Source organism: Pristiophorus japonicus, chromosome 17 (assembly GCF_044704955.1).
Source record: "Pristiophorus japonicus isolate sPriJap1 chromosome 17, sPriJap1.hap1, whole genome shotgun sequence".
Lineage (NCBI taxonomy): Eukaryota > Metazoa > Chordata > Chondrichthyes > Pristiophoridae > Pristiophorus > Pristiophorus japonicus.
The window spans coordinates 51,771,762-51,792,790 of NC_091993.1; the positions used below are offsets into that span (position 1 = coordinate 51,771,762).

The 21,029-nt window shown below is 51.8% G+C and overlaps 1 protein-coding gene across 1 annotated transcript in view; it reads right to left on the reverse strand.

Moving 5' to 3' along the window:
* The window catches only part of ankdd1a (ankyrin repeat and death domain containing 1A), a 152,367-nt gene that overhangs the window by 126,247 nt on the left and 5,091 nt on the right, over positions 1–21,029 (reverse strand). The window lies entirely within an intron of this gene.

The following is a 21,029-nucleotide window of genomic DNA, read 5'->3' on the forward strand; positions in this document are numbered from 1 at the left end:
ACAGAGAAGGCGAGAGAGAGAGCGGAGAGTAGGCGACAGTGAGAGAGAGAGAGAGAGAGAAGGCGAGAGAGAAAGCGAGAGAGAGAGGGAGAGAAGGTGAGAGAGAGAGAGGAGGGAGAGAGAGAGAGAAGGCGAGAGAGAAAAGGTGAGAGAGAGAGAGAGAGAGAAAAGGGAGAGAAGAGAGAGAGAGGAAGGCGGAGAGAGAGAGAAGGCGAGAGGGAGAGGGCGAGAGAGAAGGCGAGAGAGAGACAGAGAAAGCGAGAAAGAGAGAGGGAGAGAAGGTGAGAGAGAGAGAGAAGGCGTGCGAGAGAGAGAGAGGAGGCGGGAGAGAGAGAGAGTGAGAGAGGGACGGCGAGAAAGAGAGATGGAGTGAGAGAGAGAGGGAGAGAGAAAAGGCCAGAGCAAGAGCGACGGAAGGAAAAAAAGAGGGAGAGAGAGAAGGCAAGAGAGAGAAGGTGAGTGAGAGAGAGAGAGAGAGAGGAGAGAGAGAGAGAGAAGGTGAGTGAGAGAGAGAGACAGAAGGCGAGAGTGAGAGAGAGATAGAGTGAAGACGAGAGAGAGAGAGAAGCCAAAAGAGAGAAGGCGAGAGAGAAGGTGAGAGAGAGAACGTGAGAGAAAGAGAACGCGAGAGAGAGACAGGGAGAGGTGAGAGAGAGCGAGAAAAGGTGAGAGATGGTGAGAGAGACAGAGAGAGAGAGAGAAGGCGAGAGAGAGAGAGGAGGCGAGAGCGAGAGGGGGAGAGAGAAGGCGAGAGAGCGAGAGAGAGAAGGCGAGAGAGAGAGAGAGAGAGAGAGAAGGCGAGAGAGAGATAGAGAGAGAGAGAAGGCGAGAGAGAGAGAGAGAAGGCGAGAGAGAGAAGTCGAGAGAGAGAGAGAGAGAGGGCGAGAGAGAGAGAGAGAGAGAAGGCGAGAGAGAGAGAGAGAGAGAGAAGGCGAGAGAGAGAGAGAGAGAGAGAGAAGGCGTGAGAGAGAGAGGGAGTGAGAGAGACAGAAAAGGTGAGAGAGAGAAGGCGAGAGAGAGAAGCCAAAAGAGAGAAGGCGAGAGAGAAGGTGAGAGAGAGAACGTGAGAGAAAGAGAACGTGAGAGAGAGACAGGGAGAGGTGAGAGAGAGAGAGAGAAAAGGTGAGAGATGGTGAGAGAGACAGAGAGAGAGAGAAGTCAAGAGAGAGAGAGAAGGCGAGAGCGAGAGGGGGAGAGAGAAGGCGAGAGAGAGAGAGAGAGAGAAGGCGAAAGAGAGAGAGAGAGAGAAGGCGAGAGAGAGAGAGAGAGAAGGCGGGAGAGAGAGAAGGCGAGAGAGAGAGAGAGAAGGCGAGAGAGAGAAGGTGAGAGAGAGAGAGAGAGAGAGAGAAGGCGAGAGAGAGAAGGCGGAAGAGAGAGAGAGAGGGACGGCGAGAAAGAGAAAGGGAGAGAGAGGAGAGAGAGGGAGAGAGAGAGAAGGCGAGAGCGAGAGCGACAGAAGGTGAGAGAGAGGGAGAGAGATAGAGAAGGCAAGAGAGAGAAGGTGAGTGAGAGAGAGAATGCGAGAGAGAGAAGGAGAGAGAGAGAGAGAGAGAGAGAGAGAAGGTGAGAGAGAGAGACAGAAGGCAAGAGTGAGAGAGAGATAGAGAGAAGACGAGCGAGAGAGAGAGAGAGAGAGAAGGCGAGAGAGAGAAGCCAAAGGAGAGAAGGCGAGAGAGAAGGTGAGAGAAAGAGAGAGAGAGAACGCTAGAGAGAGAGAGAGAGAGAGAGAAGGCGAGAGAGAAGGCAAGAGAGAGAGAGAGAGAGAGAGAGAGAGAAGGCGAGAGCGAGAGGGGGAGAGAGAAGGCGAGAGAGAGAGAGCGAGATAGAAAGTGAGAGAGAGAGAGGGAGAGAAGGTGAGAGAGAAAGAGAGAGAAGGCGAGAGAGAGAGAGAGAGAGAGAGAGAGAAGGTGAGAGAGAGAAGCGAGAGAGAGAGAAGGCAAGAGAAAAGGCGAGAGAGAGGTGAGAGAAAGAGCGAGAGGGACAGAAGGTGAGAGAGGGAGAGATAGAGTAGGCAAGAGAGAGAAGTTGAGTCAGAGAGAGAGAGAGAGAATGCAAGAGAGAGGAGAGAGAGAGAGAGTGAAGGTGAGAGAGACAGAAGGCGAAAGTGAGAGAGACCGAGAGAAGGCAAGAGAGAGAGAGAGAAGGCGAGAGAGAGAAGGAGAGAGAGAGAGAGAGAGACTGAGAAGGCGAGAGAGACTGAGAAGGCGAGAGAGAGCGAGAGTAGGCGAGAGAGAAAGAGAGAGAGAGAGACAGAGAGAGAGAGAGAGATAGAGGGAGAGAGATAGAGCGAGAAGGCGAGAGAAAGAGAGGTGAGAGAGAACGAGTGAGCGAGAAGGCGAGTGAGAGAGAGGGAGAGAGAAAGCGCGCATGAGAGAGAGAGAAGGCAAGAGAGTGAGAGAGAGATAGAGAGAAGGCAAGAGAGATAGAGAGAGAGAGAGAAGGTGAGAGAGAGAGAGAGACAGAAGGCGAGAGAGAGAGAAAGAGAGAAGGCGAGAGAGAGAGTGAGAGTGAGAGAGAGAGAGAGAAAGAGAGAGAGGGAGTGAGAGGGAGAGAGAGAGAAGGTGAGAGAGAGAGAGAGAAAGATAGAGAAGGCGAGAGAGAGAAGGCGAGAGAGAGAAGGCGAGAGAGCGAGAGAGAGAGAATGCTTGAGAGCAGGAGCGAGAAAGAGAGAGAAGCCGAAAGTGAGAGAAGCCGAAAGAGAGAAGTCGAGAGAGAAGGAGAGAGAGAGAAGGTGAGTGAAAGAGAGAGAGAGAAGGCGAGAGAGATCGGTAGAGAGAGAGAGAGAGAGAGAAGGCGAGAAAAAGCAGGCAAGAGAGAGAGAGAGAAGGCGAGAGAGAGAGGAGAGAGCGAGAGGGAGAGAGAGAGAAGGCGACAGAGGGAGAGACAGAGAAGGCGAGAGAGAGAGACTGAGAGTATGCGAGAGAGAGAGAGAGAGAGAGAGAGAGCGAGAGAGAAGGCGAGAGAGAGAAAGCGAGAGACTAGGTGAGAGAGAGAAGGTGTTAGAGGGAAAAGGCGAGAGAGTTAGAGAGAGTGATAGGGAGAAAGCGAGAGAGAGAAGGCGAGAGAGAGAAGGCGTGAGAGGGAGAGAAGGCGAGAGAGAAAGTGAGAGAGAGAGTGAGAGACAGAGAGAGAGAGAGAAGGCGAGAGAGAGAAGGAGAAGAAGATTGAGAGAGACAGAGAGAGAGAGAAAAGGCGAGAGAGAGAGAGAGGGCGTGAGAGAGAGGGCGAGAGAGAGTGATAGAGAGAGAAGGCAAGAGGGAGAAGGCGAGAGAGAGAAAGAGAAAGAGAGAAGGCGAGGGAGAGAAGGCGAGAAAGAAGTCGAGTGAGAGTGAGAAGGCAAGAGAGAGAGAGGAAAAGAGAAGGCGAGTGAGAGAAGGCGAGAGAGAGAGAGAGAGAGAGAGACAGAGAGAGAGAGAGACAGAGAGAGAGAGAAAGAGAGAGAGAGAAGGCGAGAGAGAGGGAGAGAGAGAGAAGGCGAGAGAGAGAGAGAGAGAGAGAAGGCGAGAGAGAGAGAAGGCGAGAAAAAGCAGGCAAGAGAGAGAGAAGGCGAGAGAGAGGAGAGAGCGAGAGGGAGAGAGAGAAGGCGACAGAGGGAAAGACAGAGAAGGCGAGAGAGAGAGAGAGAGAGAGAGACAGAGAGAGAGAAAGAGAGAGAGAGAAGGCGAGAGAGAGAGAGAGAGAGAGAAGGTGAGAGAGAGAGAGAGAGAAGGCGAGAAAAAGCAGGCAAGAGAGAGAGAAGGTGAGAGAGAGAAGGAGAGAGCGAGAGGGAGAGAGAGAAAAGGCGACAGAGGGAAAGACAGAGAAGGCGAGAGAGAGAGAGTGAGAGTATGAGAGAGAGAGAGAGAGAGAGAGAGAGGAGGTGATAGAGAGAATTAGAGAGAGAAGGCGAGGGAGAGAAGGCGCGAAAGAAGGCGAGTGAGAGTGAGAAGGCAAGAGAGAGAGAGAGAGAGAAAAAGAGAAGGTGAGTGAGAGAAGGCGAGACAGAGAGAGGAGAGAGAGAGAGGGAGAGAGAGAGAGAGAGAGAGAGAGAGAAGGCCAGAGAGAGAGAGACAGAGAAGGCGAGAGAGAGAGAGCGAGAGTATGCGAGAGAGAGAGAGCGATAGAGAGAAGGTGAGAGAGAGAATGAGAGAGAGAAGGCGAGAGAGAGAGAGGAGAGAGAGGGAGAGAGAGAGAAGGCCAGAGAGAGAGAGACAGAGAAGGCGAGAGAGAGTGCGAGAGAGAGAGAGATAGAGAGAAGGTGAGAGAGAGAATGAGAGAGAGAGAGAGAGAGAAGGCGAGAAAGAGAAGGCGAGAGACTAGGCGAGAGAGAGGTGGTGAGAGTGAGAGTGAGATAGAGAGAAGACGAGAGAGAGAGAAAAGGCGAGAGAGAGGGAGTGAGAGAGACAGAGAAGGCGAGAGAGAGGTGAGAGAGAGAATGAGAGAGAATGAGAGAGAGAGAGAGAGAGAGAGAGAAGGCCAGAGAGAGAGAGACAGAGAAGGCGAGAGAGAGAGAGCGAGAGTATGCGAGAGAGAGAGAGCGATAGAGAGAAGGTGAGAGAGAGAATGAGAGAGAGAAGGCGAGAGAGAGAGAGGAGAGAGAGGGAGAGAGAGAGAAGGCCAGAAAGAGAGAGACAGAGAAGGCGAGAGAGAGTGCGAGAGAGAGAGAGATAGAGAGAAGGTGAGAGAGAGAATGAGAGAGAGAGAGAGAGAGAAGGCGAGAAAGAGAAGGCGAGAGACTAGGCGAGAGAGAGGTGGTGAGAGTGAGAGTGAGATAGAGAGAAGACGAGAGAGAGAGAAAAGGCGAGAGAGAGGGAGTGAGAGAGACAGAGAAGGCGAGAGAGAGGTGAGAGAGAGAATGAGAGAGAATGAGAGAGAGAGAGAGAGAGAAGGCGAGAGAGAGAAGGCGAGAGACTAGGCGAGAGAGAGGTGGTGAAAGTGAGAGTGAGATAGAGAGAAGACGAGAGAGAGAGAGAGAGAGAGAACGCGAGAGAGAGAGAGGTGAGAGAGAGAGAGGGGGCGAGAGAGAGATGGTGAGAGAGACAGAGACAGAGAGAGAGAGAGAAGGCGAGAGCAAGAGGGGGAGAGAGAAGGCGAGAGAGAGAGAGAGAAGGCGAGAGAGAGAGAGAGAGAGAAGGCGAGAGTGAGAGAGAGAGACAGAGAAGGCGAGAGAGAAAGAGAGAGAAGGCGAGAGAGAGAGAGACAGAGAGACAGAGAAGGTGAGAGAAGCGAGAGCGAGAGAGAAGGCAAAAGAGAGAAGGCGAGAGAGAATGCGAGAGAGAGGTGAGAGAAAGAGCGAGAGGGACAGAAGGTGAGAGAGAGAGGGAGAGAGATAGAGTAGGCAAGAGAGAGAAGGTGAGTGAGAGAGTGAGAGAGTGAGAGAGAGAATGCAAGAGAGAGAAGGAGAGAGAGAAGGTGAGAGAGACATAAGGCGAGAGTGAGAGAGAGATAGAGAGAAGCCAAAAGAGAGGTGAGAGAGAGGTGAGAGAAAGAGAGAGAAGGCGAGAGAGAGCAGTAGTGAGAGAGAGAGAGAGAGAGAGAGAGAAGGCGAGAAAAAGCAGGCAAGAGAGAGAGAGAAGGCGAGAGAGGAGAGAGAGAGAGAGAGAAGGCGAGAGAGAGAGAGAGAGAGAAGGTGAGAGAGAGAGAGAGACAGAAGGCGAGAGAAAGAAAGAGAGAGAGAAGGCGAGAGAGAAGGCGAGAGAGAGAGAGACAGAGAAGGTGAGAGAGAGAAGCAAGAGAGAGAGAGAAGGAAAAAGAGGGAAGGCGAGAGAGAAGGTGAGAGAAAAAGAGAGAGAGAGAGAGAGAAAGCGCGCGTGAGAGAGAGAGAAGGTGAGAGAGTGAGAGAGAGATAGAGAGAAGGCAAGAGAGATAGAGAGAGAGAAGGTGAGAGAGAGAGAGAGACAGAAGGCGAGAGAAAGAAAGACAGAGAGAAGGCGAGATAGAGAGTGAGAGAGAGAGAAAGCGAGAGAGAGAGAGAGAAGGCGAGAGAGGGAGAGAGAGAGAGAGAAGGCAAGTGAGAGAGAGAGAGAAGGCGGGATAGAGAGAGAAAGAGAGAGGGAAGGCCAGAAAGAGACAGGGGGAGAGAGAGAGAGAGAGAGAGAGAGAGAGAGAGAGAGAGTGAGAGGGAGAGAGAGAGAAGGCGAGAGCGAGAGAGTGGGACAAGTGAGAGAGAGAGAGAGAGAGAGAGAGATAGAGAAGGCGAGAGAGAGAAGGTGAGAGAGCGAGAGAAAGTAAGAGAGAGAATGCTTGAGAGAGCAGGAGCGAGAGAGAGAGAGAGAGAAGCCGAAAGAGAGAAGGAGAGAGAGAGAAGGTGAGAGAAAGAGAGAGAGAGAGAAGGTGAGAGAGACAGAAGGCGAGAGTGAGAGAGAGATAGAGAGAAGCCAAAAGAGAGAAGCCGAGAGAGGTGAGAGAGAGGTGAGAGAAAGAGAGAGAAGGCGAGAGAGAGCAGTAGCGAGAGAGAGAGAGAGAGAGAGAGAGAAGGCGAGAAAAAGCAGGCAAGAGAGAGAGAGAGAGAGAGAAGGCGAGAAAGAGAAGGCGAGAGACTAGGCGAGAGAGAGGTGGTGAAAGTGAGAGTGAGATAGAGAGAAGACGCGAGAGAGAGAGAGAGAGAGAGAGAGAGAGAGAACGCGAGAGAGAGAGAGAGGTGAGAGAGAGAGGGCGAGAGAGAGATGGTGAGAGAGACAGAGACAGAGAGAGAGAGAGAAGGCGAGAGCAAGAGGGGGAGAGAGAAGGCGAGAGAGAGAGAGAGAGAGAGAAGGGGAGAGAGAGAGAGAGAGAGAGAGAAGGGGAGAGAGAGAGAGAGAGAGACAGAGAAGGCGAGAGAGAAAGAGAGAGAAGGCGAGAGAGAGAGAGACAGAGAGACAGAGAAGGTGAGAGAGAGAAGCGAGAGCGATAGAGAAGGCAAAAGAGAGAAGGCGAGAGAGAGAGAGAAAGAGAGAGAGAGAAGGCGAGAGAGAGAGAGAGAGAAGGCGAGCGAGAGAGAGAGAGGGAAGGCGGGAGAGAGAGAGAGAAAGAGGGAAGGTGAGAAAGAGACAGGGTGAGAGAGAGAGAGAGAAAGAGAGAGAGAGATAGAGAGAGAGGGAGAAAAGGAAGGTGAAAAAGGGAGAGAGAGAGAGAGAGAAAGCGAGTGAGAGAGATACAGAGAAGGCGAGAGAGATAGATAGAGAGAGAGAGAGATGGCGAGAGACAGAGGGAGGGAGATAGAGCGAAGGCGAGAGAGAGATGGCAAGAGAGACAGTGAGAGTGAAGGAGAGAGAGAAGGCGAGAGAGAGAGAGAGAAGGCGAGAGAGAGAGAGATAATGCGGGAGAGAGAGAGAGAGAAATAAGGAGAGAGAGGGCAAGAGAGAGAAGGTGAGAGAGAGAGGGAAGGTGAGAAAGAGTCAGGGAGAGAGAGACAGCAAGATAAAGAGAGAGAGAGAAAGAGAAGGCGAGAGAGTGTTAGCAAGAGAGAGAGAGAGAGAGGGGGGAGAAGGCGAGAGAGAGAGATGGAGAGAGAAAACGATCGAGAGAAGGCGAGGAAAAGTGATAGACAGAGAAGGCGAGAGAGAGAGAGAAAGAAGGCGAAAGAGAGAAGGTGAGAGAGAAGGCGAGAGAAAAAGAGAGAGTAGGTGAGAGAGAGAGAGCGAGATTGCGAGAGAGACAGAAGGCGAGAGAGAGAAGACGAGAGAGAGAGAGAAGGCGAGAGAGTGAAGGTGAGAGAGAGAGAGAGAGAGAGAAAGCGAAGGCAATACAGAGAAGGCGAGAGAGTGAATGCAAGAGAGAGAGAGAGAGAAGGAAGAGTGAGAGAGAGAGAGAGAGAAGACGAGAGAGAGAAGGCAAGAGTGAGATAGAGATACAAAGAAGGTGAGAGAGAGAAAGAGAGTGAAAGCGAGATAGAGAGAGGGAGAGAGAGAAGGCGAGCGAGACACAGAGAGACAGAGAGAGTGAAGGTGAGAGAGAGAAAGAGAGTGAAAGCGAGATAGAGAGAGGGAGAGAGAGAAGGCGAAGGCAATACAGAGAAGGCGAGAGAGTGAATGCAAGAGAGAGAGAGAGAGAAGGAAGAGTGAGAGAGAGAGAGAGAGAAGACGAGAGAGTGAAGGAAAGAGTGAGATAGAGATACAAAGAAGGTGAGAGAGAGAAAGAGAGTGAAAGCGAGATAGAGAGAGAGAGAGAGAGATGGCGAGAGAGACACAGAGAGACAGAGAGAGTGAAGGTGAGAGAGAGAAAGAGAGTGAAAGCGAGATAGAGAGAGGGAGAGAGAGAAGGCGAGCGAGAGAAAGAGAGAAGGCGGGAGAGAGAGAGAGAGAAGGCGAGAGAGAGAAGGCGAGAGAGAAGGCGAGAGAGAGAGAGAGAGAGAAGGCGAGAGAGAGAGAGGGAGAGAGAGAGGGACGGCGAGAAAGAGAAAGGGAGAGAGGAGAGAGGGAGAGAGAGAGAGAGAGAAGGCGAGAGCGAGAGCGACAGAAGGTGAGAGAGAGGGAGTGAGATAGAGAAGGCAAGAGAGAGAAGGTGAGTGAGAAAGAGAGAGAGAGAATGGGAGAGAGAGAAGGAGAGAGAGAGAGAAGGTGAGAGAGAGACAGAAGGCGAGAGTGAGAGAGAGATAGAGAGAAGACGAGCGAGAGAGAGAGAGAGAGAAGGCGAGAGAGAGAGAGAGAGAGAAGCCAAAGGAGAGAAGGCGAGAGAAAGAGAGAGAACGCGAGAGAGAGAGAGAGAGAGAGAAGGCAAGAGAGAGAGAGAGAGAAGGTGAGAGCGAGAGGGGGAGAGAGAAGGCGAGAGAGAGAGAGCGAGATAGAAAGTGAGAGACAGAGAGACAGAGAAGGTGAGAGAGAGAAGCAAAAGAGAGAGAGAAGGCAAAAGAGAAAAGGCGAGAGAAGGCGAGAGAGAGAAGGTGAGAGAAAGAGCGAGAGGGACAGAAGGTGAGAGAGGGAGAGAGATAGAGTAGGCAAGAGAGAGAAGTTGAGTCAGAGAGAGAGAGAGAGAATGCAAGAGAGAGAAGGAGAGAGAGAGAGAGGTGAGAGAGACAGAAGGCGAAAGTGAGAGAGATCGAGAGAAGGCAAGAGAGAGAGAAGGCGAGAGAGAGAGAGAGAGACAGAGAAGGCGAGAGAGAGAGAGCGAGAGTAGGCGAGAGAGAAAGAGAGAGAAGGCGAGAGAGAGACAGAGAGACAGAGAAAGTGAGAGCGAGAGAAGCAAGAGAGAGAGAGAGAAGGCAAAAGAGAGAAGGCGAGAGAAAGAGAGAGAGAGAGAGAGAGAGAAAGAGAAGGTGAGAGAGAGAAGGCGAAAGAGAAGGTGAGAGAGAGAAGGCGAGAGAGACAGAGAGAGAGAGAGATAGAGGGAGAGAGATAGAGTGAGAAGGTGAGAGAGAGAAGGTGAGAGAGAACAAGTGAGAGAGAAGGCGAGTGAGAGAGGGAGAGAGAAAGCGCGCATGAGAGAGAGAGAAGGCAAGAGAGTGAGAGAGAGATAGAGAGAGACAGAAGGCGAGAGAGAGAGAGAAAGAGAGAGAGAAGGCGAGACAGAGAGTGAGAGTGAGAGAGAAAGAGAGAAAGAGTGAGAGGGAGAGAGAGAGAAGGCGAGAGCGAGAGAGAGAGGGACAGAGAGAGAATACTTGAGAGAGCAGGAGCGAGAAAGAGAGAGAAGCCGAAAGAGAGAAGCCGAGAGAGAAGGAGAGAGAGAAGGTGAGTGAAAGAGAGAGAGATAGAAGGCGAGAGAGATCGGTAGAGAGAGAGAGAGAGAGAAGGCGAGAAAAAGCAGGCAAGAGAGAGAGAAAAGGCGAGAGAGAGAGAAGGCGAGAGAGAGAGAAGGCGAGAGAGAGAGAAGGAGAGAGAGAGAGGGAGAGAGAGAGAAGGCGACAGAGGGAGAGACAGAGAAGGCGAGAGAGAGAGAGAGAAGGAGGGAGAGAGAGAGAGAAGGCGAGAGAGAGAGAGAAGGCGAGAGAGGGCAGGCGAGTGAGAGAGAGAGGGAGAAGGCAAGAGAGAAGGCGAGAGTGAGAGATTGATGGAGAGAGAGAGAGCGAGAATGCGAGAGAGAGAGAGACAGAGAGAGAGTGAGAAGGCAAAAGTGAGAGACAGAGAGAGAGAGAGTGAATGCGAGAGAGAGAGAGAGAAGGCAAGAGAGAGAGAGAGAGAAGATGAGAGAGAGACAGAAGACGAGAGTGAGAGCGAGATAGAGAGAAGGCGAGAGAGAGAGAGATAGAAGGCGAGAGAGAGACAGAGAGAGTGAGAAGGCAAAAGTGAGAGATGGTGAGAGAGAGCGAGAGAGAGAGAAGGCGAGAGAGAGATAGAAGGCGAGAGAGAGACAGAGAGAGAGAGAGAGAGAGATAGATAGAGAGAGAAGGCGAGAGAGAGAGAGAAGGCGAGAGGGGGAGAGGGGGAGAGAGAGAGAGAGAGAGAGAAAGCGAGCGAGAGAAAGAGAGTGAGAGAGAGAGAGAAGGCGAGAGGGAGCGAGTAGGTGAGAGAGAGAGAAAGCGAGAGAGAGAGAGAGAGAGACAGAGGGAGAGAGAGAGAAGGCGAGAGAGAGAGAAAGACAAAGAAGGCGAGAGAGAGAGCGGAGAGTAGGCGAGAGTGAAAGAGAGAGAGAGAGAGAGAGAGAGAGAGAAGGCGAGAGAGAAAGCGAGAGAGAGAGGGAGAGAAAGCGAGAGAGAGAGGGAGAGAAGGCGAGAGAGAGAGAGAAGGAGGGAGAGAGAGAGAGAAGGCGAGAGAGAAAAGGTGAGAGAGAGAGAGAGAGAGAGAAGGCGAGAGGGAGAGGGCGAGAGAGAAGGCGAGAGAGAGACAGAGAAAGCGAGAAAGAGAGAGGGAGAGAAGGTGAGAGAGAGAGGGAGAGAAGGTGAGAGAGAGAGAGAAGGCGTGCGAGAGAGAGAGAGGAGGCGGGAGAGAGAGAGAGTGAGAGAGGGACGGCGAGAAAGAGAAAGGGAGAGAGAGAGGGAGAGAGAGAAGGCGAGAGCAAGAGCGACAGAAGGAAAAAAAGAGAGGGAGAGAGAGAGAGAAGGCAAGAGAGAGAAGGTGAGTGAGAGAGAGAAGGAGAGAGAGAGAGAGAGGTGAGAGAGAGAGACAGAAGGCGAGAGTGAGAGAGAGATAGAGTGAAGACGAGAGAGAGAAGCCAAAAGAGAGAAGGCGAGAGAGAAGGTGAGAGAGAGAACGTGAGAGAAAGAGAACGCGAGAGAGAGACAGGGAGAGGTGAGAGAGAGCGAGAAAAGGTGAGAGATGGTGAGAGAGACAGAGAGAGAGAGAGAAGGCGAGAGAGAGAGAGGAGGCGAGACCGAGAGGGGGAGAGAGAAGGCGAGAGAGCGAGAGAGAGAAGGCGAGAGAGAGAGAGAGAGAAGGCGAGAGAGAAAGACAAAGAACGCGCGAGAGAGAGCGGAGAGTAGGCGAGAGTGAAAGAGAGAGAGAGAGAGAGAGAGAGAGAAGGCGAGAGAGAAAGCGAGAGAGAAAGCGAGAGAGAGGGGGAGAGAAGGCGAGAGAGAGAGGGAGAGAAGGCGAGAGAGAGAGAGAAGGAGGGAGAGAGAGAGAGAAGGCGAGAGAGAAAAGGTGAGAGAGAGAGAGAGAAGGCGAGAGGGAGAGGGCGAGAGAGAAGGCGAGAGAGAGACAGAGAAAGCGAGAAAGAGAGAGGGAGAGAAGGTGAGAGAGAGAGAGAGAAGGCGTCCGAGAGAGAGAGAGGAGGCGGGAGAGAGAGAGAGTGAGAGAGGGACGGCGAGAAAGAGAAAGGGAGAGAGAGGAGAGAGAAGGCGAGAGCGAGAGCGAGAGAAGGTGAGAGAGAGGGAGAGAGATTGAGAAGGCAAGAGAGAGAAGGTGAGTGAGAGAGAGAATGCGAGAGAGAGAAGGAGAGAGAGAGAGAGAGAGAAGGTGAGAGAGAGAGACAGAAGGCAAGAGTGAGAGAGTGATAGAGAGAAGACGAGCGAGAGAGAGAGAGAGAGAGAGAAGGCGAGAGAGAGAGAGAGAGAAGCCAAAGGAGAGAAGGCGAGAGAGAAGGTGAGAGAAAGAGAGAGAGAGAGAGAGAACGCGAGAGAGAGAGAGAAGGCAAGAGAGAAGGCAAGAGAGAGAGAGAGAGAGAAGGCAAGAGCGAGAGGGGGAGAGAGAAGGCGAGAGAGAGAGCGAGATAGAAAGTGAGAGAGAGAGAGGGAGAGAAGGTGAGAGAGAAAGAGAGAGAAGGCGAGAGAGAGAGAGACAGACAGACAGAGAAGGTGAGAGAGAGAAGCGAGAGAGAGAGAAGGCAAGAGAAAAGGCGAGAGAGAGGTGAGAGAAAGAGCGAGAGGGACAGAAGGTGAGAGAGGGAGAGATAGAGTAGGCAAGAGAGAGAAGTTGAGTCAGAGAGAGAGAGAGAGAATGCAAGAGAGAGGAGAGAGAGAGAGTGAAGGTGAGAGCGACAGAAGGCGAAAGTGAGAGAGAGACTGAGAAGGCGAGAGAGAGCGAGAGTAGGCGAGAGAGAAAGAGAGAGAGAGAGACAGAGAGAGAGAGAGATAGAGGGAGAGAGATAGAGCGAGAAGGCGAGAGAAAGAGAGGTGAGAGAGAACGAGTGAGCGAGAAGGCGAGTGAGAGAGAGAGGGAGAGAGAAAGCGCGAATGAGAGAGAGAGAAGGCAAGAGAGAGAGAGAGAGAAGGCAAGAGAGTGAGAGAGATAGAGAGAAGGCAAGAGAGATAGAGAGAGAGAGAGAGAAGGTGAGAGAGAGAGAGAGAGACAGAAGGCGAGAGAGAGAAAGAGAGAAGGCGAGAGAGAGAGTGAGAGTGAGAGAGAGAGAGAGAAAGAGAGAGAGGGAGTGAGAGGGAGAGAGAGAGAAGGTGAGAGAGAGAGAGAGAAAGATAGAGAAGGCGAGAGAGAGAAGGCGAGAGAGCGAGAGAGAGAGAATGCTTGAGAGCAGGAGCGAGAAAGAGAGAGAAGCCGAAAGTGAGAGAAGCCGAAAGAGAGAAGTCGAGAGAGAAGGAGAGAGAGAAGGTGAGTGAAAGAGAGAGAGAGAGAGAGAGAGAGAAGGCGAGAGAGATCGGTAGAGAGAGAGAGAGAGAGAGAGAGAGAGTAGGCGAGAAAAAGCAGGCAAGAGAGAGAGAGAGAAGGCGAGAGAGAGAGGAGAGAGCGAGAGGGAGAGAGAGAGAAGGCGACAGAGGGAGAGACAGAGAAGGCGAGAGAGAGAGACTGAGAGTATGCGAGAGAGAGAGAGAGAGAGAGAGAGAGAGGAGGTGATAGAGAGAATTAGAGAGAGAGAGAGCGAGAGAGAAGGCGAGAGAGAGAAAGCGAGAGACTAGGTGAGAGAGAGAAGGTGTTAGAGGGAAAAGGCGAGAGAGTTAGAGAGAGTGATAGGGAGAAGGCGAGAGAGAGACGGCGAGAGAGAAGGCGAGAGAGAAGGCGAGAGAGAAAGTGAGAGAGAGAGTGAGAGACAGAGAGAGAGAGAGAAGGCGAGAGAGAGAAGGAGAAGAAGATTGAGAGAGACAGAGAGAGAGAGAAAAGGCGAGAGAGAGAGAGGGCGTGAGAGAGAGAGGGCGAGAGAGAGTGATAGAGAGAGAAGGCAAGAGGGAGAAGGCGAGAGAGAGAAAGAGAAAGAGAGAAGGCGAGGGAGAGAAGGCGAGAAAGAAGTCGAGTGAGAGTGAGAAGGCAAGAGAGAGAGAGGAAAAGAGAAGGCGAGTGAGAGAAGGCGAGAGAGAGAGAGAGAGAGACAGAGAGAGAGAGAAAGAGAGAGAGAGAAGGCGAGAGAGAGAGAGAGAGAGAAGGCGAGAAAAAGCAGGCAAGAGAGAGAGAAGGCGAGAGAGAGGAGGAGAGAGCGAGAGGGAGAGAGAGAGAAGGCGACAGAGGGAAAGACAGAGAAGGCGAGAGAGAGAGAGAGAGAGACAGAGAGAGAAAGAGAGAGAGAGAAGGCGAGAGAGAGTGAGAGAGAGAGAAGGCGAGAGAGAGAGAGAGAGAAGGCGAGAAAAAGCAGGCAAGAGAGAGAGAAGGCGAGAGAGAGAAGGAGAGAGCGAGAGGGAGAGAGAGAAAAGGCGACAGAGGGAAAGACAGAGAAGGCGAGAGAGAGAGAGTGAGAGTATGAGAGAGAGAGAGAGAGAGGAGGTGAGAGAGAGAATTAGAGAGAGAAGGCGAGGGAGAGAAGGCGCGAAAGAAGGCGAGTGAGAGTGAGAAGGCAAGAGAGAGAGAGAGAAAAAGAGAAGGTGAGTGAGAGAAGGCGAGACAGAGAGTGGAGGGAGAGAGAGAGAGAGAGAAGGCGAAGGCGAGAGAGAGAGCGAGAGTATGCGAGAGAGAGAGAGAGGTGAGAGAGAATGAGAGAGAGAAGGCGAGAGAGAGGAGAGAGAGGGAGAGAGAGAGAGAAGGCCAGAGAGAGAGAGAGACAGAGAAGGCGAGAGAGAGTGCGAGAGAGAAAGAGATAGAGAGAAGGTGAGAGAGAGAATGAGAGAGAGAGAGAAGGCGAGAAAGAGAAGGCGAGAGACTAGGCGAGAGAGAGGTGGTGAGAGTGAGAGTGAGATAGAGAGAAGACGAGAGAGAGAGAGAGAGAGAGAGAAGGCGAGAGAGAGGGAGTGAGAGAGACAGAGAAGGCGAGAGAGAGAAGGTGAGAGAGAGAATGAGAGAGCGAGAGAGAGAGAGTGAAGGCGAGAAAGAGAAGGCGAGCGACTAGGCGAGAGAGAGGTGGTGAAAGTGAGAGTGAGATAGAGAGAAGACGAGAGAGAGAGAGAGAGAGAGAGAGAGAACGCGAGAGAGAGAGAGAGGTGAGAGAGAGAGAGAGGGCGAGAGAGAGATGGTGAGAGAGACAGAGACAGAGAGAGAGAGAGAAGGCGAGAGCAAGAGGGGGAGAGAGAAGGCGAGAGAGAGAGAGAGAAGGCGAGAGAGAGAGAGAGAGAGAAGGCGAGAGTGAGAGAGAGAGACAGAGAAGGCGAGAGAGAAAGAGAGAGAAGGCGAGAGAGAGACAGAGAGACAGAGAAGGTGAGAGAGAGAAGCGAGAGCGAGAGAAGGCAAAATAGAGAAGGCGAGAGAGAATGCGAGAGAGAGGTGAGAGAAAGAGCGAGAGGGACAGAAGGTGAGAGAAAGAGGGAGAGAGATAGAGTAGGCAAGAGAGAGAAGGTGAGTGAGAGAGTGAGAGAGAGAATGCAAGAGAGAGAAGGAGAGAGAGAGAAAGAAGGTGAGAGAGACAGAAGGCGAGAGTGAGAGAGAGATAGAGAGAGCCAAAAGAGAGAAGCCGAGAGAGAAGGTGAGAGAGAGGTGAGAGAGAGAGAGAAGGCGAGAGAGAGCAGTAGCGAGAGAGAGAGAGAGAGAGAGAGAAGGCGAGAAAAAGCAGGCAAGAGAGAGAGAGAAGGCGAGAGAGGAGAGAGAGAGAGAGAGAGAGAGAGAGAGAGAGAGAGAGAAGGCGAGAGAGAGACTGAGAAGGCGAGAGAGAGAGAGCGAGAGTCGGCGAGAGAGAGAGAGAAGGCGAGAGAGAGAGAGAGACAGAGAAGGTGAGAGAGAGAAGCAAGAGAGAGAGAGAAGGCAAAAGAGAGAAGGCGAGAGAGAAGGTGAGAGAAAAAGAGAGAGAGAGAGAGAAAGCGCGCATAAGAGAGAGAGAGAGAGAGAAAGCGCGCGTGAGAGAGAGAGGTGAGAGAGTGAGAGAGAGATAGAAGGCAAGAGAGATAGAGAGAGAGAAGGTGAGAGAGAGAGAGAGACAGAAGGCGAGAGAGAGAAAGAGAGAGAGAAGGCGAGAGAGAGAGTGAGAGAGAGAGAGAGGGAGAGAGAGAGAGAGAAGGTAAGTGAGAGAGAGAGAGAAGGCGGGAGAGAGAGAAAGAGAGAGGGAAGGCCAGAAAGAGACAGGGGGAGAGAGAGAGAGAGAGAGAGAGAGAAGATGAGAGAGAGAGACAGAGAAGGCGAGAGAGAGAGAGACAGAGAGACAGAGAAGCTGAGAGAGAGAAGCGAGAGCGAGAGAGAAGGCAAAAGAGAGAAGGCGAGAGAGAATGCGAGAGAGAGGTGAGAGAAAGAGCGAGAGGGACAGAAGGTGAGAGAGAGAGGGAGAGAGATAGAGTAGGCAAGAGAGAGAAGGTGAGTGAGAGAGTGAGAGAGAGAATGCAAGAGAGGAGAGAGAGAGAGAGAAGGTGAGAGAGACAGAAGGCGAGAGAGAGAGAGAGAAGGCGAGAAAAAGCAGGCAAGAGAGAGAGAGAGAGAAGGTGAGAGAGGAGAGAGAGAGAGAGAGAGAAGGCGAGAGAGAGAGACTGAGAAGGCGAGAGAGAGAGAGAGCGAGAGTCGGCGAGAGAGAAAGAGAGAGAAGGGGAGAGAGAGAGAGACAGAGAAGGTGAGAGAGAGAAGCAAGAGAGAGAGAGAAGGCAAAAGAGAGAAGGCGAGAGAGAAGGTGAGAGAAAAAGAGAGAGAGAGAGAGAGAGAGAGAAAGCGCGCGTGAGAGAGAGAAGGTGAGAGAGTGAAAGAGAGATAGCGAGAAGGCAAGAGAGATAGAGAGAGAGAAGGTGAGAGAGAGAGAGAAACAGAAGGCGAGAGAGAGAGAGAGAAAGAGAGAGAGAAGGCGAGAGAGAGAGACTGAGAAGGCGAGAGAGAGAGAGAGCGAGAGTCGGCGAGAGAGAAAGAGAGAGAAGGGGAGAGAGAGAGAGACAGAGAAGGTGAGAGAGAGAAGCAAGAGAGAGAGAGAAGGCAAAAGAGAGAAGGCGAGAGAGAAGGTGAGAGAAAAAGAGAGAGAGAGAGAGAGAGAGAGAAAGCGCGCGTGAGAGAGAGAAGGTGAGAGAGTGAAAGAGAGATAGCGAGAAGGCAAGAGAGATAGAGAGAGAGAAGGTGAGAGAGAGAGAGAAACAGAAGGCGAGAGAGAGAGAGAGAAAGAGAGAGAGAAGGCGAGAGAGAGAGTGAGAGAGAGAGAGAGAGAAAGCAAGTGAGAGAGAGAGAGAAGGCGGGAGAGAGAGAAAGAGAGAGGGAAGACCAGAAAGATACAGGGGAGAGAGAGAGAGAGAGAGAGAGAGAGAGAGAGGGAGAGAGAGAGAAGGCGAGAGCGAGAGAGTGGGACAGGTGAGAGAGAGAGAGAGAGAGAGAGAGATAGAGAAGGCGAGAGAGAGAAGGTGAGAGAGCGAGAGAAAGTAAGAGAGAGAATGCTTGAGAGAGCAGTAGCGAGAGAGAGAGAGAGAGAGAAGCCGAAAGAGAGGAGAGAGAGAGAAGGTGAGAGAAAGAGAGAGAGAGAGAAGGCGAGAGAGATCGGTATAGAGAGAGATCGGTAGAGAGAGAGAGAGAGAGAGAGAAGGCGAGAAAAAGCAGGCAAGAGAGAGAGAGAAGGCGAGAGAGAGAGAAGTAGAGAAGGCGAGAGAGAGAGAAGTAGAGAGAGGGAGAGAGAGAGAAGGTGAGAGAGAGAGAGAGAAGGCAAGAGAGGGAAGGAGAGGTAGAGAGAGAGAGAGAGAGAAGGCGAGAAAAAGCAGGCAAGAGAGAGAGAGAAGTAGAGAGAGAGAGGGAGAGAGAGAGGTGAGAGAGAGAGAGAGAAGGCAAGAGAGGGAAGGAGAGGTAGAGAGAGAGAGAGAGAGAGAGAGAGAGAGAAGGCGAGAGAGAGAGAGAGAATGAGAGCAAGAAGGTGAGAGAGTGAGAGAGAGAGAAGGCGACAGAGAGAGAGAAGGCGACAGAGAGACAGAAGGCAAAAGTGACAGAGAGATAGAGAGAAGGCGAGAGAGACAGAGAGAGAGAGAAGGCGAGAGAGAGAGAAGGTGAGAGAGAGAGGGAGGGAGAGAGAGAATGCGAGAGAGAGATAGAGAGAAGGTGAGAGCGATAAGGCGAGAGAGTGAGAGAGAGAGAAGGCGACAGAGAGAGAGAAGGCGATAGAGAGACAGAAGGCGAAAGTGACAGAGAGATAGAGAGAAGGCGAGAGAGACAGAGAGAGAGAGAGAGAGAGAGAAGGCGAGAGAGAGAGAAGGTGAGAGAGAGAGGGAGGGAGAGAGAGAATGCGAGAGAGAGAGATAGAGAGAAGGTGAGAGCGAGAAGGCGAGAGAGAGAGAGAGAGAGAGAGAAAGAGAGAGAGAGAAGGCAAGTGAGAGAGAGAGAGAGAAGGTGGGAGAGAGAAAGAGAGATTGAAGGCCAGAAAGAGACCGGATGAGAGAGAGAGAGAGGGAGTGAGAGGGAGAGAGAGAGAAGGCGAGAGCGAGAGAGAGTGGGACAGAAGGTGAGAGAGAGAGAGAGAGATAGAGAAGGCGAGAGAGAGAAGGCGAGAGAGCGAGAGAAAGTGAGAGAGAGAATGCTTGAGAGAGCAGGAGCGAGAGAGAGAGAGAGAGAGAGAAGCCGAAAGAGAGAAGTCGAGAGAGAAGTCGCGAGAGAAGGAGAGAGAGAGAAGGTGAGAGAAAGAGAGAGAGAGAGAAGGCGAGAGAGATCGGTAGAGAGAGAGAGAGAGAAGGTGAGAAAAAGCAGGCAAGAGAGAGAGAGAGAAGGCGAGAGAGAGAGAAGTAGAGAGAGGGGGAGAGAGAGAGAGAAGTAGAGAGAGGGGGAGAGAGAGAGGGGGAGAGAGAGAGAGAAGGCAAGAGAGGGAAGGAGAGGTAGAGAGAGAGAGAATGAGAGCAAGAAGGCGAGAGAGTGAGAGAGAGAGAAGGCGAGAGAGAGACAGAAGGTGAAAGTGACAGAGAGATAGAGAGAAGGCGAGAGAGACAGAGAGAGAGAGAGAGAAGGCGAGAGAGAGAGAAAAGGTGAGAGAGAGAGGGAGTGAGAGAGAGAATGCGAGAGAGAGAGATAGAGAGGTGAGAGCGAGAAGGCGAGAGAGAGAGAAGTCAAGAGAGAGGAGAGGGAGAGATAGAGAGGGAGAGAATCGGAGAGAGAGAGCGCGAGAAAGAGAAGGCGGGAAAGTGAGAGAGAGAAGGTGAGAGAGAGAGAGAGAGAAGGTGAGAGAAATTGATAAAGAGAAGGCGAGAGAAAGAGAGAGAGACGGAGAGTAGGCGAGAGAGAGAGACAGAGAAGGCGAGAGAGAGAGAGAGAGAGAGGGACGGCGAGAAAGAGAGAGGGAGAGAGAGGAGGGAGTGAGAGAAGGCGAGAGCGAGAGGGACAGGTGAGAGAGAGAGGGAGAGAGATAGAGAAGGCAAGAGAGAGAAAGTGAGCGAGAGAGAGAATGAGAGAGAGAAGGAAAGATAGAGAGAGAGAGAAGGTGAGAGAGACAGAAGGCGAGAGTGAGAGAGATATAGAGAGAAGGTGAGAGAGAGAGAAAGAGAGAGGGAGAGAGAGAAGGCGAGAGAGAGAAGGCTAGAGAAAGAGAGAAGCCAAAAGAGAGAAGACGAGAGAGAAGGTGAGACAGAGAATGTGAGAGAAAGAGAGGGAGAGAGAGAAGGCGAGAGAGAGAAGGCTAGAGAGAGAGAAGGCTAGAGAGAGAGAGAAGCCAAAAGAGAGAAGACGAGAGAGAAGGTGAGACAGAGAATGTGAGAGAAAGAGAGGGAGATAGAAGGCGAGAGAGAGCAGGCGAGAGAGAGCAGGAGAGAGAGAGAGAGAGAGAGAGAGAGAGAGAGAGAAGGCGAGAAAAAACAGGCAAGAGAGACAGAAGGGGAGAGAGAGAGAACGCGAGAGAGCGAAGGCTTAAGAGAGAAGGCGAGAGAGAAGGTGAGAGAGAGAAGGTGTGAGAAAGAGAGAGAGAGAGAGATAGAAGGCGAGAGCGAGAGGGGGAGAGTGAAGGCGAGAGAGAGAGAGAGAGAAGGCGAGAGAGAGAGAGACAGAGAGACAGAGAAGGTGAGAGAGAGAAGCGAGAGAGAGAGAAGGCAAAAGAGAGAAGGCGAGAGAGAATGCGAGAGAGAATGCGAGAGAGAGGTGAGAGAAAGAGCGAGAGGGACAGAAGGTGAGAGAGAGAGGGAGAGAGATAGAGTAGGCAAGAGAGAGAAGGTGAGTGCGAGGGTGAGAGAGAGAATGCAAGAGAGAGGAGAGAGAGAGAGAAGGTGAGAGAGAGACAGAAGGCGAGAGTGAGAGAGAGATAGAGAGAAGGCGAGAGAGAGAGAGAGAGAGAAGATGAGAGAGAGAGAGGGAGTGAGAGAGACAGAGAAGGCGAGAGAGAGAAGGCGAGAGAGAGAAGGCGAGAGAGAGAGAAGCCAAAAGAGAGAAGCCGAGAGAGGTGAGAGAAAGAGAGAGAGAAGGCGAGAGAGAGCAGTAGCGAGAGAGAGAGAGAGAGAAGGCGAGAAAAAGCAGGCAAGAGAGAGAGAGAGAAGGCGAGAGAGGAGAGAGAGAGAGAAGGCGAGAGAGAGAGAGAGAGACAGAGAAGGCGAGAGAGAGAGAGCAAGAGTAGGCGAGAGAGAAGGCGAGAGAAGGCGAGAGAGAGAGAGACAGAGAAGGTGAGATAGAGAAGCAAGAGAGAGAGAAGGCAAAAGAGAGAAGGCGAGAGAGAGAAGGAGAGAAAGAGAGAGAAAGAGAAGGTGAGAGAGAGAAGGTGAGAGAGACAGAGAGAGAGAGGGAGAGAAATAGAGGGAGAGAGATAGAGCGAGAAGGCGAGATAAAGAGAGAGAGAGAATGTGAGAGAACGAGTGAGAGAGAAGGCGAGTGAGAGAGAGAGGGAGAGAGAAAGCGCGCGTGAGAGAGAGAGAAGGCAAGAGAGTGAGAGAGATAGAGAGAAGGCAAGAGAGATAGAAACATAGAAAATAGGTGCAGGAGTAGGCCATTCGGCCCTTCGAGCCTGCACCGCCATTCAATAAGTTCATGGCTGAACATGCAACTTCAGTACCCCATTCCTGCTTTCTCGCCATACCCTTTGATCCCCCTAGTAGTAAGGACTACATCTAACTCCTTTTTGAATATATTTAGTGAATTGGCCTCAACAACTTTCTGTGCTAGAGAATTCCACAGGTGCACCACTCTCTGGGCGCATTTAACCTGTCCAGTCCCATCAGAATTTTATATGTTTCTATGAGATCCCCTCTCATCCTCCTAAACTACAGTGAATAGGAGTCTCTCCTCATGTCAGTCCTGCCATCCCAGGAATCAGTCTGGTGAACCTTCGCTGCACTCCCTCAATAGCAAGAACGTCCTTCCTCAGATTAGGAGACCAAAACAGAACACAATATTCCAGGTGAGGCCTCACCAAGGCCCTGTACAACTTAATTAAGACGTCCCTGCTCCTATACTCAAATCTCCTAGCTATGAAGGCCAACATACCATTTGCCGCCTTCACCGCCTGCTGTATCTGCATGCCAACTTTCAATGACTGATGTACCATGA